Source organism: Cupressus sempervirens, chromosome 9, assembly GCF_028749045.1.
Source record: "Cupressus sempervirens isolate cs-2001-9-10 chromosome 9, ASM2874904v1, whole genome shotgun sequence".
NCBI lineage: Eukaryota > Viridiplantae > Streptophyta > Pinopsida > Cupressales > Cupressaceae > Cupressus > Cupressus sempervirens.
In genome coordinates, this window is record NC_143126.1 from 95,942,973 (window position 1) to 95,967,526 (window position 24,554).

The following is a 24,554-nucleotide window of genomic DNA, read 5'->3' on the forward strand; positions in this document are numbered from 1 at the left end:
ATTCTTTTCAAAACTAGTCAACTCAAGTTAACCATGGTTAAATCTAGTCAACTTTTGGTCAAACTTGATCTTTGCGTATGTCAATATGAGAAAATTTGAGTATGAATTCTAGCAACAATTCGATGCAAATTCTCATTCAACATTTCAAAATGAAGAGATGAGGGTCTCTTAAATAGACTTTCCTGGAATTCATCAATGGTTGAGATCGATCTTAATCAACGGTCAGGATTAAAGGTGAAGTTCAGTCATAAAGGGAGATTTCCAAATTAAAGAGAGTTAACAAATTTAATTTGAGTAAAATAAGGAGTTAACTGATTCAATTTGAGTAGAAAAATGAGTTAACTGATTTAACTCATTTTTGATCAATAGTGAAATTGAAATTTCCCTTTTTGAACTGAAGAGAGCTTTTGTTGAGATATTTAATTTAATAAAATGAGATATGCTCTCATAATTACTTTTTCTATTTAATTAAATAATCTTTAATTAATTAGAGACACTTTTCTTATTTAATTAAATAACTTCATTTAATTAATTAGGAATGGCTTCTCATTTAATTAAATAACTTGGTTTAATTAATTAGAAGTAAGTATTCCATTTAATTAAATAATTTTGTTTAATTATTTCAAAATTCTTTTTGAAACTAGTCAACTCAAGTCAACTGTGGTCAAATCTAGTCAACTTTTGATCAAACTTGATCTTTGCGTATGTGAATATGAGGAAATGTGAGTATGAATTCTAGCAACAATTTGATGCAAATTCTCATTCAACCTTTCAAAATGAAAAGATGAGGGTCTCTGAAATACACTTTCCTAGAGTTCATCAACGGTTGAGATCAATTTCAATCAACGGTCAGGATTAAAGGGGAAGTTCAGTCATAAAGGGAGATTTCCAAATTAAAAGGAGTTAACAGATTTAATTTGAGTAAAATAAAGAGTTAACTGATTCAATTTCAGTAGAAAATGGAGTTAACTGATTTAACTCATTTTTGGTCAATAGTGAACTAAAAATTTCCCTTTTTGAACTGAAGAGAGATTTTGTTGAGATATTTAATTTAATAAAATGAGATATGCTCTCATAATTACTTTTTCTATTTAATTAAATAATCTTTAATTAATTAGGGACACTTTTCTTATTTAATTAAATAACTTCATTTAATTAATTAGGAATGGCTTCTCATTCAATTAAATAACTTTGTTTAATTAATTAGAAGTAAGTACTCCACTTAATTAAATAATTTTGTTTAATTATTTCAAAATTCTTTTCAAAACTAGTCAACTCAAGTCAACTGTGGTTAAATTTGGTCAACTTTTGGTCAAACTTGATCTTTGCATATGTGAATATGAGCAAATGTGAGTATGAATTCCAGCAACAATTTGATGCAAATTCTCATTCAACCTTTCAAAATGAAGAGATGAGAGTCTCTTAAATAGACTTTCCTGGGATTCATCAATGGTTGAGATCAGTTTCAATCAACGGTCATGATTAATGGTGAAGTTCAGTCATAAAGGGAGATTTCCAAATTAAAGGGAGTTGACAGATTTAATTTGAGTAAAATAAGGAGTTAACTGATTCAATTTCAGTAGAAAAAGGAGTTAATTGATTTAACTCATTTTTTATCAATAATGAACTGAAAATTTTCGTTTTTGAACTGAAGAGAGATTTTGTTGAGATATTTAATTTAATAAAATGAGATATGCTGTTATAATTACTTTTTCTATTTAATTAAATAATCTTTAATTAATTAGAGACACTTTTCTTATTTAATTAGGAATGGCTTCTCATTTAATTAAATAAATTTTTTTAATTAATTAGAAGTACTCCATTTAATTAAATAATTTCGTTTAATTATTTCAAAATTCTTTTCGAAACTAGTCAACTCAAGTCAACCGTGGTTAAATCTGGTCAACTTTTGGTCAAACTTGATATTTGCATATGTGAATATGAGAAAATGTGAGTATGAATTACAGCAACAATTCGATGCAAATTCTCATTCAACCTTTCAAAATGAAGAGATGAGGGTCTCTTAAATAGACTTTCCTGGAATTCATCAACGGTTGAGATCGATTTCAATCAACGGTTAGGATTAAAGGTGAAGTTCAGTCATAAATGGAGATTTCCAAATTAAAGGGAGTTAACAGATTTATTTTGAGTAAAATAATGAGTTAACTGATTCAATTTGAGTAGAAAAAAGAGTTAACTCATTTAACTCATTTTTTTTATCAATAGTGAACTGGAAATTTCTCTTTTTGAACTGGATAGAGATTTTGTTGAGATATTTAATTTAATAAAATGAGATATGCTCTCATAATTAATTTTTCTATTTAATTAAATAATCTTTAATTAACTAGAGACACTTTTCTTATTTAATTAAATAACTTCATTTAATTAATTAGGAATGGCTTCTCATTTAATTAAATAACTTTGTTTAATTAATTAGAATTAAGTACTCCATTTAATTAAATAATTTTGTTTAATTATTTCAAAATTCTTTTCGAAACTAGTCAACTCAAGTCAACCGTGGTTAAATCTTGAAACACACCACCATAAAAATGTGAACAAGTAACGAACAATGATTGCAATAAATTTTTGTTTTTTTTGAAATCATTTTAATTCAAGTACCAATACATAGCTTGAACCGATCTTAATCTGAAAATCTCAATATGCAATAGGATGTCGTCCAAATACATAACCATTACAATAAGAATGCAAAAAGAGTTCATTACAATCGTGAAGTACAATTTCATCTATAGACACCTATGTCCAACATAGAATCCCTAAATACTGATTCAAGAAGTAACTTCAATAAACATCCTTAGCTACTTGAAACTCGAAGCACCTGAAAATCACACAGAATACAACATAACACAAACAAGGGCTAGTACATACTGAGTTTAAAAGCGAAATCCATCTGCATACATGTTAGTACCAACATATAGGTATCCAAAAGCAGATCTCTAATCTATCTAATGTAATGCCAATCTAATATTATTATGCAAGAAGTAAACAATTACTTAACAATGCAAAATTAAACTTGCACTAAGAATAAAACATAAATGAAACATATATATACTGAGGTGTCATCGTTATGGCACTATGATTTTGCATCCATGTATGGTATGCTCATAGTCAATACATAACGGGTTTCTCTATTTTACTTGTCCATGACAAAATAGAGATAGACCTTGTACTCCGTCCTTAACCTTATAGGTTAAGTCATAGGTAAGGCCAATTATCTTATATGTAATTAACCCACCCAATTCATTTTATAATTTTCACTGAATTAATTAACTGAATAGGATAAACCAAATTCAGCCACCCTGATATACGTTCACCACAACTATTCTTATAAATACACGTCAAACAGATTTTCTAAGAATGTACATGCTTTAGTTATAATTCAGTATTCAACATGATACTACATGCTATAATCTATTTGAGCACATCTTAACTTGCCTATTTCCAAGGTAAATCTAGACTACTATAACAAAGTTGTCATACGGGTTTGAGTATTCATTCAATTCAATATGATTTCTTTTCTACTCATAACAAATTTCTAAATTTAAATAAAATTTTACAACATAGTCATTTACACCATATAACTGTCAGTAAAGACTATGTTCTCATTATAAAAAAAAAAAACTTCTTTTTAAAAACTTACAACACCATCCTACAACATTCCTTGCTGTTATCTCAATAACTAGCCTCTATTTTCTTCGTCTTTAAAATACTATCTAGTCTACTGTTTGTAAATGAGTGAAATAAAACTATCCAAAGAATCGACAATTATCAAATAAACAAAAACTATTTCTATATCAAATAAATCAAATATTAGCATTTTACTAATTGTTCTCCAATAATCACTGTCATCTAAAAGTTTCCCAATTATCATATGACTGTCAAATGATCATAAGCCATTTTATATCCTATTCAATATAGAAAATGTTCAAGTATTAGCTAAGGGTTTTAGCTATCATAGATAGCGAAATAATAAAGGAATGTTGTTTCGACAGCTAATTTAAACATTCCAAATCGATAGTTCTTGCAAACTATCTCAACCAAATCCCTAGTTTCCATAATCCAAAGAAACCACCATTCTTTACTTAAAACAACACATATCGACAGAGATACAACTGTTTGTCCAAACACAACAAAAATCACAGAGTATGCAAACAGTTTTTCCATAATGAAATTGTCAAAACCTTATTACCGACTGTCCACAATTTCCTATATTATGCAACCAAAATAGAATTCTATACTATTTATCTCACAACAATATAGTTTATGACAATAGAGTGATAAAATCATAAGATAACCCGAATTGCTAAACCTAGCATCTCATTGAAGCATCTTAAACCTTACTTCAAGCAAGCTGTATGACGAAATGACTATGCCGAGAATTCCATAAACATCCCTTTTCCTAAGACTTGACCCTCGGTCTTACAAAGTTAACAATGTCAACATAACAATTCTAAAATACCGCATAAACATATAAACTACGGCAAATCTGAAACACATTACTAAATCTCCCATTTAGGTATGGGCACACACAGAGCTACGCTATAACATAGAGTCCAACTCTGCCTCTCCCCACACATAAATGATAGATACTTCTACAATGTAACTAATAAACATGTGTGTACAACAAGATGAATTACAAATGCAAGTAAAAAGAGAGTGAAGGGTAAGAAATTGCCCCTACGTGAGGTAAGAAGACACAACTATTCAACACAGTCCCTGCTATGCAACTTGATGCGAAGCCCAAAATGCCGAATCTGACCAAAGTTCAAAATGCAAAGATGGAAGAGCTTGATAAACAAACTGGTTGTGAGTAATATCTCGACACTCAGCCTCATATACATGAAAATAGTTCCAACAAACACTTTCATGTTTCCGAAAATCACTGCAACTATGTTCACAAGTGTATGCCAAACAGAGCATGGTGGCCATGATTCCAGCCAAACTTTAACAGAAAACCCTCTTGCAAATGAAATGATCAACAGAACACCGAGTGCCATAATACCTCTTTAATATTGTTTTTAATGCTATAGTGACACATAGTGATACTGGGTACAATAAAACAGACCCATTACCACTACCATTTTGGCATTTTAAAACAATGTGAAATTCACATCTTATAAGCATTAAAGACTAAATTACCAAAACAAACTAATATGCATGTTCTATCATCTACGCTTAATAAGACCCTAACTTAAACAAGTGAACCATTGACATGAAACCAAAACCAATTTAGCGTAAGATGCAATAAAATATATTTAACCCTATTCACAACATCTGCAAATATACCAAGTCAAAATCACCTCTAAGGAAGTAATTAATCTTTTAAATTTATATCCATAAACCTTGTAAAGTTTATCCTCATGAACACTTGATACCCTAACATTATAACTTCATATAATCATGTTTTCAAACCTTAAAAACTCAAATTAAATTAAGAACTTAAAACATTTACTCCTTCAAAGCAATGTAATATATGCAACCGAAAAAGTCAGGTATTTAAAACCTCTTAATAAAACATATAAAAATAATAAGTCATTTGTCATATCTAGTTAAAGTACTGCTGATACCGGAAACACACTCAACAAAAGTTTTATGTTCTGGCTAAACAGAATATAACCAAGTTCTGACTGAACAACCAAAATATCAAACTGAAAGAAATTAGATCACAGCTAAGTCATAAAAATAGAATAACCAAAAGAAGGAGTCAGGCATGACAAATCTGGTCAACTTTTGGTCAAACTTGATCTTTGAGTATGCGAATATGAGCAAATGTGAGTACGAATTCCAGAAAAAATTTGATCCAAATTCTCATTCAACCTTTCAAAATGAAGAGATGAGGGTCTCTTAAATAAACTTTTCTAGAATTGATCAACAGTTGAGATCGATTTCAATCAACGGTCAGGATTAAAGGTGAAGTTCAGTCATAAAGGGAGATTTCCAAATTAAAGGGAGTTAAGAGATTTAATTTGAGTAAAATAAGGACTTAACTGATTCAATTTGAGTAGAAAAAGGAGTTAACTGATTTAACTCATTTTTGAACAATAGTGAACTGAAAATTTCCCTTTTTGAACTGAAGAGAGATTTTGTTGAGATATTTAATTTAATAAAATGAGATATGCTCTCATAATTACTTTTTCTTTTTAATTAAATAATCTTTAATTAATTAGAGACACTTTTCTTATTTAATTAAATAACTTCACTTAATTAATTAGGAATGGCTTCTCATTTAATTAAATAACTTTGTTTAATTAATTAGAAGTAAGTACTCCATTTAATTAAATAATTTCGTTTAATTATTTCAAAATTCTTTTCAAAAATAGTCAACTCAAGTCAATCGTGGTTAAATCTTGTCAACTTTTCATCAAACTTGATCTTTGCGTATGTGAATATGAGCAAATGTGAGTATGAATTCCAGCAACAATTCGAAGCAAATTCTCATTCAACCTTTCAAAATGAAGAGACGAGGGTCTCTTAAATACACTTTCCTCGAATTTATCAACGGTTGAGATCGATTTCAATCAACGGTCAAGATTAAATGTGAAGTTCAGTAATAAAGGAAGATTTTAAAATTAAAGCGAGTTAGCACATTTAATTTGAGTAAAATAAGGAGTTAACTAATTCAATTTGAGTAGAAAAAGGAGTTAATTGATTTAACTCATTTTTGATCAATAGTGAACCAAAAATTTCCCTTTTTGAACTGAAGAGAGATTTTGTTGAGATATTTAATTTAATAAAATGAGATATGCTCTGATAATTACTTTTTCTATTTAATTAAATAATCTTTAATTAATTAGAGACACTTTTCTTATTTAATTAAATAACTTCATTTAATTAATTAGGAATGGCTTCTCATTTAATTAAATAACTTTGTTTAATTAATTAGAAGTATGTACTCCATTTAATTAAATAATTTCATTTAATTATTTCAAAAAAAAAATTAAAACTAGCCAACTCAAGTCAACCGTGGTTAAATCTGGTCAGCTTTTGGTCAAACTTGATCTTTGCGTATGTGAATATGAGCAAATGTGACTATCAATTCTAGCAACTATACAAATTCTCATTCAACTTTTCAAAATGAAGAGATGAGGGTATCTTAAATAGACTTTCTTGAAACTCATCAACGGTTGAGATCGATTCAATCAACAGTCAGGATTACAGGTGAAGTTCAGTCATAAAGGGAGATTTTCAAATTAAAAGGAGTTAACAGATTTAATTTGAGTAAAATAAGGAGTTAACTGATTCAATTTGAGTAGAAAAAGGAGTTAATTGATTTAACTCATTTTTGATCAATAGTGAATTGGAAATTTCTCTTTTTGAATAGAAGAGAAATTTTGTTGAGATATTTAATTTAATAAAATGAGATATGCTATCATAATTACATTTTCTATTTAATTAAATAATCTTTAATTAATTAGAGACACTTTTCTTATTTAATTAGGAATGGCTTCTCATTTAATTAAATAACTTTGTTTAATTAATTAGAAGTAAGTCCTCCATTTAATTAAATTATTTCATTTAATTATTTCAAAATTCTTTTCGAAACTAGTCAACTCAAGTCAACCGTGGTTAAATTTGGTCAACTTTTGGTCAAACTTGATCTTTGTGTATGTGAATATGAGCAAATGTGAGTATGAATTCTAGCAACAATTCGATGCAAATTCTCATTCAACCTTTCAAAATAAAGAGATGAGAGTCTCTTAAATATACTTTCTTAGAATTCATCAACGGTTGAGATCGATTTCAATCAACGGTCAAGATTAAAGGTGAAGTTCAGTCATAAAGGGAGATTTTTAAATTAAAGGGAGTTAACCAATTTAACTCATTTTTGAACAATAATGAACTGGAAATTTCCGTTTTTGAATTGAAGAGAGATTTTGTTGAGATATTTAATTTAATAAAATGAGATATGCTCTCATAATTAATTTTTCTATTTAATTAAATAATCTTTAATTAATTAGAGACACTTTTCTTATTTAATTAAATAACTTCATTTAATTAATTAGGAATGACTTCTCATTTAATTAAACAACTTTGTTTAATTAATTAGAAGTAAGTAGTCCATTTAACTAAATAATTTCGTTTAGTTATTTCAAAATTCTTTTTAAAAATAGTCAACTCAAGTCAACCGTGGTTAAATCTTGTCAACTTTTGGTCAAACTTGATCTTTGCGTATGTGAATATGACCAAATGTGAGTATGAATTCGAGCAACAATTTGATGCAAATTCTCATTCAACCTTTCAAAATCAAAAGACGAGAGTCTCTTAAAGAGACATTCCTGGAACCCATCAACGGTTGAGATCGATTTCAATCAACAGTCAGGATTAAAGGTGAAGTTCAGTCATAAAGGGAGATTTCCAAATTAAAGAGAGTTAACAAATTTAATTTGAGTAAAATAAGGAGTTAACTGATTCAATTTGACTAGAAAAAGGAGTTAACTGATTTAACACATTTGTTATCAATAGTGAACTAAAAATTTCCCTTTTTGAACTGAAGAGAGATTTTGTTGAGATATTTAATTTTATAAAATGAGATATGCTTTGATAATTACTGTTTCTATGTAATTAAATAATCTTTAATTAATTAGAGAAACTTTTCTTATTTAATTAAATAACTTCATTTAATTAATTAGGAATGGCTTCTCGTTTAATTAAATAACTTTGTTTAATTAATTAGAAGTATGTACTCTATTTAATTAAATAATTTCATTTAATTATTTCAAAATTCTTTTCGAAAATAGTCAACTCAAGTCAACTGTGGTTAAATCTGGTCAAATTTTGGTCAAACTTGATCTTTGCGTATGTGAATATGAGCAAATGTGAGTATGAATTCTAGCAACAATTCGATGCAAATTCTCATTCAACCTTTCAAAATGAAGAGATCAGGGTCTCATAAATAGACTTTCCGAAAATCCATCAACGGTTGAGATCGATTTCAATCAACGGTCAGGATTAAAGGTCAAGTTCAGTCATAAAGGGAGATTTTCAAATTAAAGGAAGTTAACAAATTTAATTTGAGTAAAATAAGGAGTTAACTAATTCAATTTGAGTAGAAAAAGGAGTTAAGTCATTTAACTCATTTTTGATCAATAGTGAATTGGAAATTTTTCTTTTTGAATAGAAGAGAAATTTTTTTGAGATATTTAATTTAATAAAATGAGATATGCTCTCATAATTACTTTTTCTATTTAATTAAATGATTTTTAATTAATTAGAGACACTTTGCTTATTTAATTAGGAATGGCTTCTCATTTAATTAAATAACTTTGTTCAATTAATTAGAAGTAAGTCCTCCATTTAATTATTTCAAAATTCTTTTCGAAACTAGTCAACTCAAGTCAACCGTGGTTAAATTTGGTTAACTTTTGGTCAAACTTGATCTTTGTGTATGCGAATATGAGCAAATGTGATTATGAATTCCAGCAACAATTCGATGCAAATTCTCATTCAACCTTTCAAAATGAAGAGATGAGAGTCGCTTAAATAGACTTTCTTGGAATTCATCAACGATTGAGATCGATTTACATCAATGGTCAGGATTAAAGGTGAAGTTCAATCATAAAGGGAGATTTGTAAATTAAAGGGAGTTAACAGATTTAATTTGAGTAAAATAAGAAGTTAACTGATTCAATTTGAGTAGAAAATGGAGTTAATTGATTTAACTCATTTTTGATCAATAGTGAACTAGAAATTTCTCTTTTTGAACACAAGAGAAATTTTGTTCAGATATTTAATTTAATAAAATCAAATATGGTCTCATAAATACATTTTCTATTTAATTAAATAATCTTTAATTAATTAGAGACACTTTTCCTATTTAACTAGGAATGGCTTCTCTTTTAATTAAATAACTTTGTTTAATTAATTAGAAGTAAGTCCTCCATTTAATTAAATAGTTTCGTTTAATTATTTCAAAATTCTTTTCGAAACTAGTCAACTCAAGTCAATTGTGGTCAAATTTGGTCAACTTTTAGTCAAACTTGATCTTTATGTATGTGAATATGAGCAAATGTGAGTATGAATTTCAGCAACAATTCGATGCAAATTCTCATTCAACCTTTCAAAATGAAGAGATGAGGGTCTCTTAAATAGACTTTTCTGAAATTCATCAACAGTTGAAATTGATTTCAATCAACGGTCAGGATTAAAGGTGAAGTTCAGTCATTAAGGGAGATTTCCAAATTAAAGGGAGTTAACAGATTTAATTTGAGTAAAATAAGGAGTTAACTTATTCAAGTTGAGTAGAAAAAGGAGTTAACTGATTTAACTCATTTTTGATCAATAGTGAACTGGAATTTTCCCTTTTTGAACTGAAGAGAGATTTTGTTGAGATATTTAATTTAATAAAATGAGATATGATCTCATAATTACTTTTTCTATTTAATTAAATCATCTTTAATTAAATAGAGACACTTTTCTTATTTAATTAAATAACTTCATTTAATTAATTAGGAATGGCTTCTCATTTAATTAAATACCTTTGTTTAATTAGTTAGAAGTACGTACTCCATTTAATTAAATAATTTCGTTTAATTATTTTAAAATTATTTTCGAAAGTAGTCAACTCAAGTCAACCGTGGTTAAATCTGGTCAACTTTTGGTCAAATTTGATATTTCCATATGTGAATATGAGCAAATTTGAGTATGAATTCCAGCAACAATTCGATGCAAATTCTCATTCAACCTTTCAAAATGAAGAGATGAGGGTCTCTTAAATAGACTTTCTTGGAATTCATCAACGGTTGCGATCGATTTCAATCAACGGTCAGGATTAAAGGTGAAGTTCAGTCATAAAGGGAGATTTCCAAATTACAGGGAGTTAACAGATTTAATTTGAGTAAAATAAGGAGTTAACTGATTCAATTTGAGTAGAAAAAGGAGTTAACTAATTTAACTCATTTTTTATCAATAGTGAACTGAAAATTTCGCTTTTTGAACTAAAGAGAGATTTTGTCGAGATATTTAATTTAATAAAATGAGATATGCTCTCATAATTACTTTTTCTATTTAATTAAATAATCTTTAATTAATTAGAGACACATTTCTTATTTAATTAAATAACTTCATTTAATTAATTAGGAATGGCTTCTCATTTAATTAAATACCTTTGTTTAATTAGTTAGAAGTACGTACTCCATTTACATAAATAATTTCGTTTAATTATTTCAAAATTATTTTCGAAAGTAGTCAACTCAAGTCAACCGTGGTTAAATCTGGTCAACTTTTGGTCAAATTTGATATTTCTGTATGTGAATATGAGCAAATTTGAGTATGAATTCCAGCAACAATTCGATGCAAATTCTCATTCAACCTTTCAAAATGAAGAGATGAGGGTCTCTTAAATAGACTTTCTTGGAATTCATTAATGGTTGCGATCGATTTCAATCAACGGTCAGGATTAAAGGTGAAGTTCAGTCATAAAGGGAGATTTCCAAATTAAAGAGAGTTAACAGATTTAATTTGAGTAAAATAAGGAGTTAACTGATACAATTTGAGTAGAGAAAAGAGTTAACTCATTTAACTCAATTTTGATCAATAGTGAAAATGGAAATTTCCCTTTTTGAATTGAAGAGATATTTTGTTGAGATATTTAATTTAATTAAATGAGATATGCTCTCATAATGACTTTTTTTATTTAATTAAATAATCTTTAATTAATTAGAGACACTTTTCTTATTTAATTAAATAACTTCATTTAATTAATTAGAAATGGCTTCTCATTTAATTAAATAACTTTGTTTAATTACTTAGAAGTAAGTATTCCATTTAGTTAAATAATTTTGATTAATTATTTCAAAATTCTTTTCCAAACTAGTCAACTCAAGTCAACCGTGGTTAAATTTGGTCAACTTTTGGTCAAATTTGATCTTTGCCTATGTGAATATCAGCAAATGTGATTATGAATTCCAAGAACAATTCGATGCAAATTCTCATTCAACTTTTCAAAATAAAGAGATGAGGGTCTCTTAAATAGACTTTCCTGGAATTCATCCACAATTGAGATCGATTTCAGTCAACGGTTAGGATTAAATGTGAAGTTCAGTCATAAAAGGAGATTTCCAAATTAAAGGGAGTTAACAGATTTAATTTGAGTAAAATAAGGAGTTAATCGATTCAATTTGAGGAGAAAAAGGAGTCAACTGATTTAACTCATTTTTGATCAATAATGAATTGGAAATTTCCCTTTCTGAACTGAAGAGAAATTTTGTTGAAATATTTAATTTAATAAAATGAGATATGCTCTCATAATTACTTTTTCTATTTAATTAAATAATCTTTAATTAATTAGAGACACTTTTCTTATATAATTAAATAACTTCATTTACTTAATTAGGAATGGCTTCTCATTTAATTAAATAACTTTGTTTAATTAAGTACAAGCAATTACTCCATTTAATTAAATAATTTCTATTAATTATTTCAAAATTCGTTTCGAAACTAGTCAACTCAAGTCAACCGTGGTTAAATCTAGTCAACTTTTGGTCAATCTTGATCTTTGTGTATGTGAATATAAGCAAATGTGAGTAAGAATTCCAGCAACAATTCGATGCAAATTCTCATTCAACCTTTCAAAATGAAGAGATGAGGGTGTCTTAAATAGACTTTCTTGGAATTCATCAATGGTTGAGATTGATTTTAATCAACGGTTACGATTAAAGGTGAAGTTCAGTCATAAAGGGAGATTTCCAAATCAAAGGGAGTTAACAGATTTAATTTGAGTAAAATAAGGAATTAACTGATTCAATTTGAGTAGAAAAAGGAGTTAACTCATTTAACTCATTTTTTATCAATAGTGAACTGAAAATTTCACTTTTTGAACTGAAGAGAGATTTTGTTTAGATATTTAATTTAATATAATGAGATATGCCCTCATAATTAGTTTTTCTATTTAATTAAATAATCTTTAATTAATTAGAGACACTTTTCTTATTTAATTAAATAACTTCATTTAATTAATTAGGAATGGCTTCTAATTTAATTAAATAACTTTGTTTAATTAATTAGAAGTAAGTACTCCATTTATTTAAATAATTTGGTTTAATTATTTCAAAAAAAAATTCGAAACTAGTCAACTCAAGTCAACCATGGTTAAATTTGGTTAACTTTTGGTCAAACTTGATCTTTGCGTATGTGAATATGAGCAAATGTGAGTATGAATTCCAGCAACAATTTGATGCAAATTCTTATTCAACCTTTCAAAATGAAGAGATGAGGGTTTCTTAAATAGACTTTCCTGAAATTGATTAACGGTTGAGATCGATTTCAATCAATGGTCAGGATTAAAGGTGAAGTTCAGTCATAAAAGGAGATTTCTAAATTAAAGGGAGTTAACAGATTTAATTTGAGTAAAATAAGAAGTTAACTGATTCAATTTGAGTAGGAAAAGAAGTCAACATATTTAACTCATTTTTGATCAATAGTGAAGTGGAAATTTTCCTTTTTGAACTGAAGAGAGATTTTCTTGAGATATTTAATTTAATAAAATGAGATATGCTCTCATAATTATATTTTCTATTTAATTAAATAATCTTTAATTAGTTAGAGACACTTTTCTTATTTAATTAATTAGGAATGGCTTTTCATTTAATTAAATAACTTTGTTTGATTAATTAGAATTAAGTACTCTATTTAATTAAATAATTTCGTTTAATTATTTTAAAATTCTTTTCAAAACTAGTCAACTCAAGTCAACCGTGGTTAAATCTGGTCAACTTTTGGTCAAACTTGATCTTTGCGTATGTGAATATGAGAAAATGTGAGTATGAATTCCAGCAATAACTCAATGCAAATTCTTATTCAACCTTTCAAAATGAAGAGATGAGTGTCTCTTAAATAGACTTTTTTGGAATTCATCAACTGTTGAGATCGATTTCAATCAACAGTCCGGATTAAAGGTGAAGTTTAGTCATAAAGGGAGATTTCTAAACTAAAAAGAGTTAATAGATTTAATTTGAGTAAAATAAGGAGTTAACTGATTCAATTTGAGTAGAAAAAGGAGTTAACTGATTTAACTCATTTTTTATCAATACTGAACTAGAAATTTCCCTTTTTGAATTGAAGAGAGATTTTGTTGAGATATTTAATCTAATAAAATGAGATATGCTCTCATAATTAATTTTTCTATTTAATTAAATAATCTTTAATTAATTAGAGACACATTTCTTATTTAATTAAATAACTTCATTTAATTAATTAGGAATGGCTTTTCATTTAATTAAATAATTTTGTTTAATTATTTTTAAATTTTTTTCGAAACTAGTCAACTCAAGTCAACTGCAGTTAAATGTGTTCAACTTTTGGTCAAACTTGATATTTGCGTATGTGAATATGAACAAATGTGAGTATGAATTCCAGCAACAATTCGATGCAAATTCTCATTCCCTTTTAAAATGAAGAGATGAGGGTCTGTTAAATAGACTTTTTTGTAATTCATCAACGACTGAGATCGATTTCAATCAACGGTCAAGATTAAAGGTGAAGTTCAGTCATAAAGGGAGATTTTCAAATTAAAGGGTGTTAACAGATTTAATTTGACTAAAATAAGGAGTTAACTGATTCAATTTGAGTAGAAAAAGGTGTTAACTGATTTAAATCATTTTTTATCAATAGTGAACTGAAAATTTCCCTTTTTGAACTGAAGAGAGATTTTGTTGAAATATTTAATTTAATAAAATGAGATATGCTCTCATAATTACTTTTTCTATTTAATTAAATAATCTTGAATTAATTAGAGACACTTTTATTATTTAATTAAATAACTTCATTTAATTAAATAATTTTGTTTAATTATTTCAAAATTCTTTTCGAAACTAGTCAACTCACGTCAACTGTGGTTAAATGTGTTCAACTTTTGGTTAAACTTGATCTTTGCGTATGTGAATATGAGCAAATGTGAGTATGAATTCCAGCAACAATTCGATGAAAATTCTCATTCAACCTTTGAAAATGAAGAGATGAGGGTCTCTTAAATAGACTTTCCTGAAATTCATCATTGGTTCAGATCGATTTCAATCAACGGGCAAAATTAAAGATGAAGTTTAGTCATAAAGGGAGATATCCAAATTAAAGGGAGTTAACAGATTTAATTTGAGTAAAATAAGGAGTTAACTTATTCAATTTGAATAAAAAAAGGAGTTAACTGACTTAACTCATTTTTTATCAATAGTGAACTGAAAATTTCCCTTTTTGAACTGAAGAGAGATTTTGTTGAGATATTTAATTTAATAAAATGAGATATGCTCTCATAATTACTTTTTCTATTTAATTAAATAATCTTTAATTAATTAGAGACACTTATATTATTTAATTAAATAACTTCATTTAATTAAATAGGAATGGCTTCTCATTTAATTAAATAATTTTGTTTATTTAATTAGAAGTAAGTACAACATTTAATTAAATAATTTAGTTTAATTATATCAAAAAAAATTTGAAACTAGTCAACTCAAGTCAACCTTGGTTAAATTTGGTTAACTTTTGGTTAAACTTGATCTTTGCGTATGTGAATATGAGCAAATGTGAGTATGAATTTCAGCAACAATTCGATGCAAATTCTCATTCAACTTTTCAAAATGAAGAGATGAGGGTCTCTTCAATCGACTTTCCTGGAATACATCAAGGGTTGAAATCGATTTCAATCAACGGTCAAGATTAAAGGTTAAGTTCAGTCATAAAGGGAGATTTTCAAATTAAAGGGAGTTAACAGATTTCATTTGAGTAAAATAAGTAGTTAACAGTTTCAATTTGAGTAGAAAAAGGAGTTAACTGATTTAACTCATTTTTTTATCAATAGTGAACTAAAAATTTCCCTTTTTAAACTAAAGAAAGATTTTGTTGAGATATTTAATTTAATAAAATGAGATATGCTCTCATAATTACTTATTCTATTTAATTAAATAATCTTTAGTTAATTAGAGATATTTTTCATATTTTATTAAATAACTTCAATTAATTAGTTAGCAATGGCTTCTCATTTAATTAAATAACTTTGTTTAATTAATTAGAAGTAAGTACTTCATTTAATTAAATATTTTCTTTTAATTATTTCAAAAAAAAATTCGAAACTAGTCAACAATGGTTAAATCTGGTCAACTTTTGGTTAAACTTGATCTTTGCGTATGCGAATATGAGAAAATGTGAGTATGAATTCTAGCAACAACTCGATGCAAATTCTCATTCAACCTTTCAAAATGAAGAGATGATGGTCTCTTAAATAGACTTTTTTGGAATTCATCAACGGTTGAGATCGGTTTCAATCAACGGTCAGGATTAACGGTGAAGTTCAGTCATAAAAGGAGATTTCCAAATTAAAGGGAGTTAATAGATTTAATTTGAGTAAAATTAGAAGTTAACTGATTCAATTTGAGTAGAAAAAGGAGTTAACTAATTTAACTCATTTTTGATCAATAGTGAACTGAAAATTTTCCTTTTTGAACTGAAGAGAGATTTTGTTGGGATATTTAATTTAATAAAATGAGATATGCTCTCATAATTACTTTTTCTATTTAATTAAATAATATTTAATTAATTAGAGACACTTTTCCTTTTTAATTAAATTCCTTTATTTAATTAATTAAGAATGGCTTCTCATTTAATAAAATAACTTTGTTTAATTAATTAGAAGTAAGTAGTCCATTTAATTAAATAATTTCATTTAATTATTTCAAAATTCTTTTCGAAACTAGTCGACTCAAGACAATCGTGGTTAAATCTAGTCCACTTTTGGTCAAACTTGATCTTTGTGAATGTGAATATGAGCAAATGTGAGTATGAATTCTAGCAACAATTCGATGAAAATTCTCATTCAACCTTTCAAAATGAAGAGATGAGGGTCTCTTAAATAGACTTTCCTAGAATTCATCAAGGGTTGAAATCGATTTCAATCAACGGTCAGGATTAAAGGTGAAGTTCAGTCATAAAGGGAGATTTCCAAATTAAAGGGAGTTAACAGATTTAATTTGAGTAAAATAAAGAGTTAACTGTTTCAATTTGAGTAGAAAAAGGAGTTAACTGATTTAACTCATTTTTTATCAATAGTGAAGTAAAAATTTCCCTTTTTGAACTGAAGAGAGATTTTGTCGAGATATTTAATTTAATAAAATGAGATATGCTCTCATAATTACTTTTTCTATTTAATTAAATAATCTTTAATTAATTAGAGATAATTTTCTTATTTAATTAAATAACTTCAATTAATTAGTTAGCAATGGCTTCTCATTTAATTAAATAACTTTGTTTAATTAATTAGAAGTAAGTATGTCATTTAATTAAATAATTTCATTTAATTATTTCAAAATTCTTTTTGAAACTAGTCAGCTCAAGTCAACTGTGGTTAAATCTGGTCAACTTTTGGTCAAACTTGATCTTTGCGTATGTGAATATGAACAAATGTGTGTATGAATTCCAGCAACAATTCGATGCAAATTCTCATTCAACCTTTCAAAATGAAGAGATGAGGGTCACTTAAATAGACTTTCCTAGAATTCATCAACGGTTGAGATCGATTCCAATCAATGGTAAGGATTAAAGGTGAAATTCAGTCATAAAGGGAGATTTCCAAATTAAAGTGAGTTAACAGATTTAATTTGAGTAAAATAAAGAGTTAACTGATTCAATTTGAGTAGAAAAAGGAGATAACTGATTTAACACATTTTTTATCAATAGTGAACTTGAAATTTTCATTTTTGAACTGAAGAGAGATTTTGTTGAGATATTTAATTTCATAAAATGAGATATGCTCTCATAATTACTTTTTCTATTTAATTAAATAATCTTTAATTAATTAGAGACACTTTTCTTACTTAATTAAATAACTTCATTTAATTAATTAGGAATGGCTTCTTATTTAATTAAATAACTTTGTTTAATTGATTAGAAGTAAGTAGTCCATTTAATTAAAAAAATTCCTTTAATTATTTCAAAATTCTTTTCGAAACTAGTCAACTCAAGTCAACCGTGGTTTAATCTGGTCAACTTTTGGTCAAACTTGTTCTTTGCGTATGTGAATATGAGAAAATGTGAGTATGAATTCCAACAAAAATTCGATGCAAATTCTCATTCAACCTTTCAAAATGAAGAGATGAGGGTCTCTTAAATAGACTTTTTCAGAATTCATCTATGGTTGAGATCGATTTCAATCAACGGTCAAGATTAAAGGTGAACTTCAGTCATAATGAGAGATTTTCAAATTAAAGGGAGTTAATAGATTTAATTTGAGTAAAATAAGGTGTTAACGGATTCAATTTGAGTAGAAAAAGGAGTTAACTGATTTAACTCATTTTTTATCAATAGTGACCTGAAAATTTCCCTTTTTGAACTGAAAAGAGATTTTGTTGAGATAATTCATTTAATAAAATAAGATACGCTCTCATAATTATGTTTTCTATTTAATTAAATAATCTTTAATTAATTAGAGACACTTTTCTTTTTTAATTAAATAACTTCATTTAATTAAACAGGAATGGCTTCTCATTTAATTAAATAACTTTGTTTAATTAATTAGAAGTAAGTACTCCATTTAATTAAATAATATCATTTAATTATTTTAAAATTCTTTTTGAAATTAGTCAACTCAAGTCAACTTTGGTTAAATCTGTTCAACTTTTGGTCAAACTTGATCTTTGTGTATGTGAATATGAGCAAATGTGAGTATGAATTCCAGCAACAATTTGATGCAAATTTTCATTCAACCTTTCAAAATGAAGAGATGGAGGTCTCTTAAATAGACTTTCCTGTAATTCATCAATGGTTGAGATCGATTTCAATCAACGGTCAGGGTTAAAGGTGAAGTTCAGTCATAAAGGGAGATTTCCAAATTAGAGGGAATTAACAGATTTAATTTGAGTAAAATAAGGAGGTAACTGATTCAATTTGAGTAGAAAAAAGTGTTAACTGATTTAACTCATTTTTGATCAATAGTGAACTGAAAATTTCCCTTTTTGAACTGAAGAGAGATTTTCTTGAGATATTTAATTTAATAAAATGAGATATGCTCTCATAATTACTTTTTCTATTTAATTAAATAGTCTTTAATTAATTAGAGACACTTTTCTTATTTAATTAAATAACTTTGTTTAATTAATTAGAAGTAAGTACTCCATTTAATTAAATAATTTTATTTAATTATTTCAAAATTCTTTTCGAAACTAGTCAACTCAACTCAACTTTGGTTAAATTTGATCAACTTTTGGTCAAACTTGATCTTTGCGTATGTGAATATGAGAAAATGTGAGTATTAATTCCAGCAATAATTCGATGCAAATTTTCATTCAACCTTTCAAAATGAAGAGATGAGGGTCTCTTAAATAGACTTTTCTGAAATTCATCAATGGTTGAGATCGATTTTAATCAACGGTTAGGATTAAAGGTGAAGTTCAGTCATAAAGGGAGATTTGCAAATTAAAGTGAGTTAATAGATTTAATTTGAGTAAAATAAGGAGTTAACTTATTCAATTTCAGTAGAAAAAAGAGTTAACTAACTTAACTCATTTTTTATCAATATTAAACTGAAAATTTCCCTTTTTGAACTGAAGAGAGATTTTGTTGAAATATTTAATTTAATAAAATGAGATATGCTCTCATAATTACTTTTTCTATTTAATTAAATAATTTTTAATTAATTAGAGACACTTTTCTTATTTAATTAAATAACTTCATTTAATTAATTAGGAATGGCTTCTCATTTAATTAAATAACTTTTTATTAATTAATTAGATGTAAGTAGTCCATTTAATTAAATAATTTTGTTTAATTATTTCAAAATTCTTTTCGAAACTAGTCAACTCAAGTCAACCGTAGTTAAATCTGGTCAACTTTTGGTCAAACTTGATCTTTGTGTATGTGAATATGAGCAAATGTGAGTATGAATTCCAGCAACAATTCGATGCGTGTCATGCCCAAAAATAGCAACAAGTTATGTTTTAAAATTTAGAGGTGATAATAGGATTAAATGTGATAAACAAGTATTCAAGTAAATTCACTTAACTTCCTCACACACATGTATAATTAGAAAATTTAAACATAACTCAAAAGCAAATTTCTTTAACATAATTATCATTTGAACATTATAATTGAATTTTCTTCATGACCCTCGTCAATGGATTTATAATGTTTTCTGCAACACATCTCTAGAATCATGGAGGAAACAAATATATGATCGGGTGACAACCAAGCATAACCAAGAGACAATCAAACAAGCATAATCATAGATGGTTTACACAATAGGATTCACAATGAATCAAAACTAGGGAAAGTTGGATTCTTCCAACTAAGAGAAGTCAAGCACAAGACCAAATAAATGCCCAATTGGGGCTATATACCAAGAACTTCCATTGTTCCATTTCAACATACCATAATCATACAAAGTTTGTGCTTATAGGTAGGGGCCTATAACACCCTACCCTTTCTCCCTCTTCTCATCCTGAGAAGAGACTCTACACTAGTTGGAGTCCAACTAAACAAACCTTTTCCAAAATTGGTCACTTCTGCATTCTCCAAGGGTGAGTAATACCAAAACACCCATGCAAAAAAAATCTCAAAATTGCAAACATAAATATGAAAGGAAATCATCCAAAAAATAACATGGTTTTCAAAGCTTCCCAACATACCCACAACATACAAACATTGAAACAACAACAAGGTAGCATAAGCATGAAACAAGAATGAAATTTGAACAAGGGAGATGAGAATTCCTACCTGCAAAAAGAGGTAATGGCAAATGAAAAAGTTTGAGTAAAGCTTTTCCCTTTCTTGCTTCAATCTTCCAAGACTCCTCCCTAAATGTAGAGATTGGGTAAGAACCTAGACTACTCCAAGAAGGGTCTCTAAATAAGCCTCAAACTCACCCACCAAAAGGAGCAATAACTTCTCTCACCCACCTACAAATCTAGAAGCTCCTAACTCAACCCACACTATGGTTAATCACTAAGTGGAGTTGAGGTGATGCAACTCATGGTAGCCATAGTCAATTTTCGCACAAAGGCAAAAAGAGACTTTTTGAGTGATCTCAAAAGTCAATAAAAGGGGCTTAGGGGTTGGAAAAGATCCCCAACCCAAACCCATACCCCTTGGGTATAAAGATTCCATGTTTTAAAACCTTAGGAATAGGTTGAGAGCCAAACAAAAGCTAAGGATTAATTAGGACCAACTAACAACTCTAAAATGCAAGTTAAGCAATAATCTGGATTAAGGGTCTCTAAACTCGATTAAGAACCAAATTAGCAAAGGACACCAACCTAATTTGACTTAGGTCCAAAGGTTACATAGTGAACCCTAATAGCACATTGAAAAGCATGAATAAATTCATGAGTGTCAAGTGACACTATAAGAACACAGTTACGAACATTAACATGTACTGATCACAGAAAGATACATACATACATCTCACAATAAATTTAATTAAGAACAACAAGGTTTCCAAAATGAGCACATAGGGATCAGTTATGTTCCTTCGTCGGTTATGTTGGATAAAATATCTACACACTGATTGCACACATTAGTAGTCTCATAAAATCACATGTACATATGTATATACGAATCAAAAATTCACATAAATTGAAACATACATTAATCAGGGTTTCTGTCATCCTACTTATATCCTTAATCATAAAGATTCCAAAATCAATGTGTTAATCCTACATTTTACTTAATTTGTCAACATACATATACATAAAACCTTAAATGACGAATATCAAATATCTAAAAGTAACATCACACAACATGAGATAATAAAATATGTTCAAGCATCAGATAATGTCTCGACATCTTGAGTCGTGAGTATCTAAATAATAGTAATGTATCACTATGCTACGATGGATCAGAGAGAACTCAGAACATAATACTTCAATTACTTAACTATTTAATTCATTTCTACTCACATTTAATCATCAGAAATTACATCATCAATATGACATATAACTTATTCATTAATTCAGATTAAATACGAGAATAATCATTCTTAGGCATGCATATACCTAAACATCATAACATCACCAATAGTGAATATTGAACTATCTAAATGCATAGAATCCTAATCATTGAGGTAACAAAATCAATAACATCATCATTAAGTGAAACACCATGCATTATTGTTAGTGAAATTTAATGTTTTAAATAGTCGAGACAACATAGTAATTCTCTAATTGTTAAGTATTAAAGCATGGATGTATATGTTGATCTCAATTTTCATTAGGACATCTAAAGTCTACAACGTTACTCCAAATCTATTCAAATCTCCTACAACAGATTTGACAGAGAAATTCATATTTAATAAATACGTGTGAGGAGGGACCTCACAATGCAAATTTTCATTCAACCTTTCAAAATGAAGAGATGAGGGTCTCTTAAATAGACATTCCTAGAATTCATCAACGGTTGAGATCAATTTTAATCAACGGTCAGGATTAAAGGTGTAGTTCAGTCATAAAGGGAGATTTCAAAATTAAAGGGAGTTAACAAATTTAATTTGAGTATAATAAAGGAGTAAATTTATTCAATTTGAGTAGAAAATGAAGTTAACTAATTTAACTCATTTTTGATCAATAGTGAACTGAAAATTTCCCTTTTTGAACTAAAGAGAGATTTTGTTGAGATATTTAATTTAATAAAATGAGATATGCTCTCATAATTACTTTTTCTATTTAATTAAATAATCTTTAATTAATTAGAGACACTTCTCTTATTTAATTAAATAATTTCATTTAATTAATTAGGAATGGCTTCTCATTTAATTAAATAACTTTGTTTAATTAATTAAACTAAGTACTCCATTTAATTATATAATTTTGTTTAATTATTTAAAAATTCTTTTCAAAACTAGTCAACTCAAGTCAACCGTGGTTCAATCTAGTTAAATTTTGGTCAAACTTAATCTTTGCATATGTGAATATGAGCAAATGTGAGTATGAGTTCCAGCAAGAACACGATGCAAATTCTCATTCAACCTTTCAAAATGAAGAGATGAGGGTCTCTTAAATAGACTTTGCTGGAATTCATCAACGGTCGAGATCGATTTCAATCAATGGATAGGATGAAAGGTGAAGTTCAATCATAAAGGGAGATTTCCAAATTAAAGAGAGTTAACCTATTTAATTTGAGTAAAATAGTGAGTTAACTGATTCAATTTGAGTAGAAAAAGGAGTTAACTGATTCAACTCATTTTTGATCAATAATGAACTCAAAATTTTCTTTTTTGAACTGAAGAGAGATTTTGTTGAGATATTTAATTTAATAAAATGAGATATACTCTCATAATTACTTTTTCTATTTACTTAAATAATCTTTAATTAATTAGAGACACTTTTCTTATTTAATTAAATAACTTCATTTAATTAATTAGGAATGGCTTCTCATTTAATTAAATGAATTTGTTTAATTAATTAGAAGTAAGTAGTCCATTTAATTAAATAATTTCATTTAATTATTTCAAAAAAAATTTTGAAACTAGTCAACTCAAGTCAGCCGTGGTTAAATCTGGTCAACTTTTGGTCAAACTTGATCTTTGCGTATGTGAATATGAGCAAATGTGTTTTTGAATTCCAGCAACAATTTGATGCAAATTCTCATTCAACCTTTCAAAATGAAGAGATGAGGGTCTCTTAAATAGAGTTTCCTGGAATTCGTCAACGGTTGAGATCGATTTCAATCAACGGTCAGGATTAAAGGTGAAGTTCAGTCATAAAGGGAGATTTCCAAATTAAAGGGAGTTAACAGATTTAATTTGAATAAAATAAAGAGTTAACTGATTAAATTTGAGTAGTAAAAGGAGTTAACTGATTTAACTCATTTTTGTTCAATAGTGAACCGAAAATTTCCCTTTTTGAACTGAAGAGAGATTTTGTTGAGATATTTAATTTAATAAAATGAGATATGCTCTGATAATTACTTTTTCTATTTAATTAAATAATGTTTAATTAATTAGAGACACTTTTCTTATTTAATTAAATAACTTCATTTAATTAATTAGGAATAGCTTCTCATTCAGTTAAATAACTTTGTTTAATTAATTAGAAGTAAGTACTCCATTTAATTAAATAATATCATTTAATTATTTCAAAATTCATTTCTAAACTAGTCAACTCAAGTCAACTGTAGTTAAATCTTGTCAACTTTTGGTCAAACATGATATTTGCGTATGCGAATATGAGCAAATGTGAGTATGAATTCCAGCAACAATTCGTTGCAAATTCTCATTCAACATATCAAAATGAAGAGACGAGGGTCTCTTAAATAGACTTTCCTAGAATTCATCAATGGTTGAGATCGATTGCAATCAACGGTAAGGATTAAAGGTGAAGTTGAGTCATAAAGGGAGATTTCCAAATTAAACGGAGTTAACAGATTTAATTTGAGTAAAATAAGGAGTTAACTGATTCAAGTTGAGTAGAAGAAGGAGTTAACTGATTTAACTCATTTTTGATCAATAGTGAACTGGAAATTTCCCTTTTTGAACTGAAGAGAAATTTTGTTGAGATATTTAATTTAATAAAATGAGATATGCTCTCATAATTACTTTTTCTATTTAATTAAATAATCTTTAATTA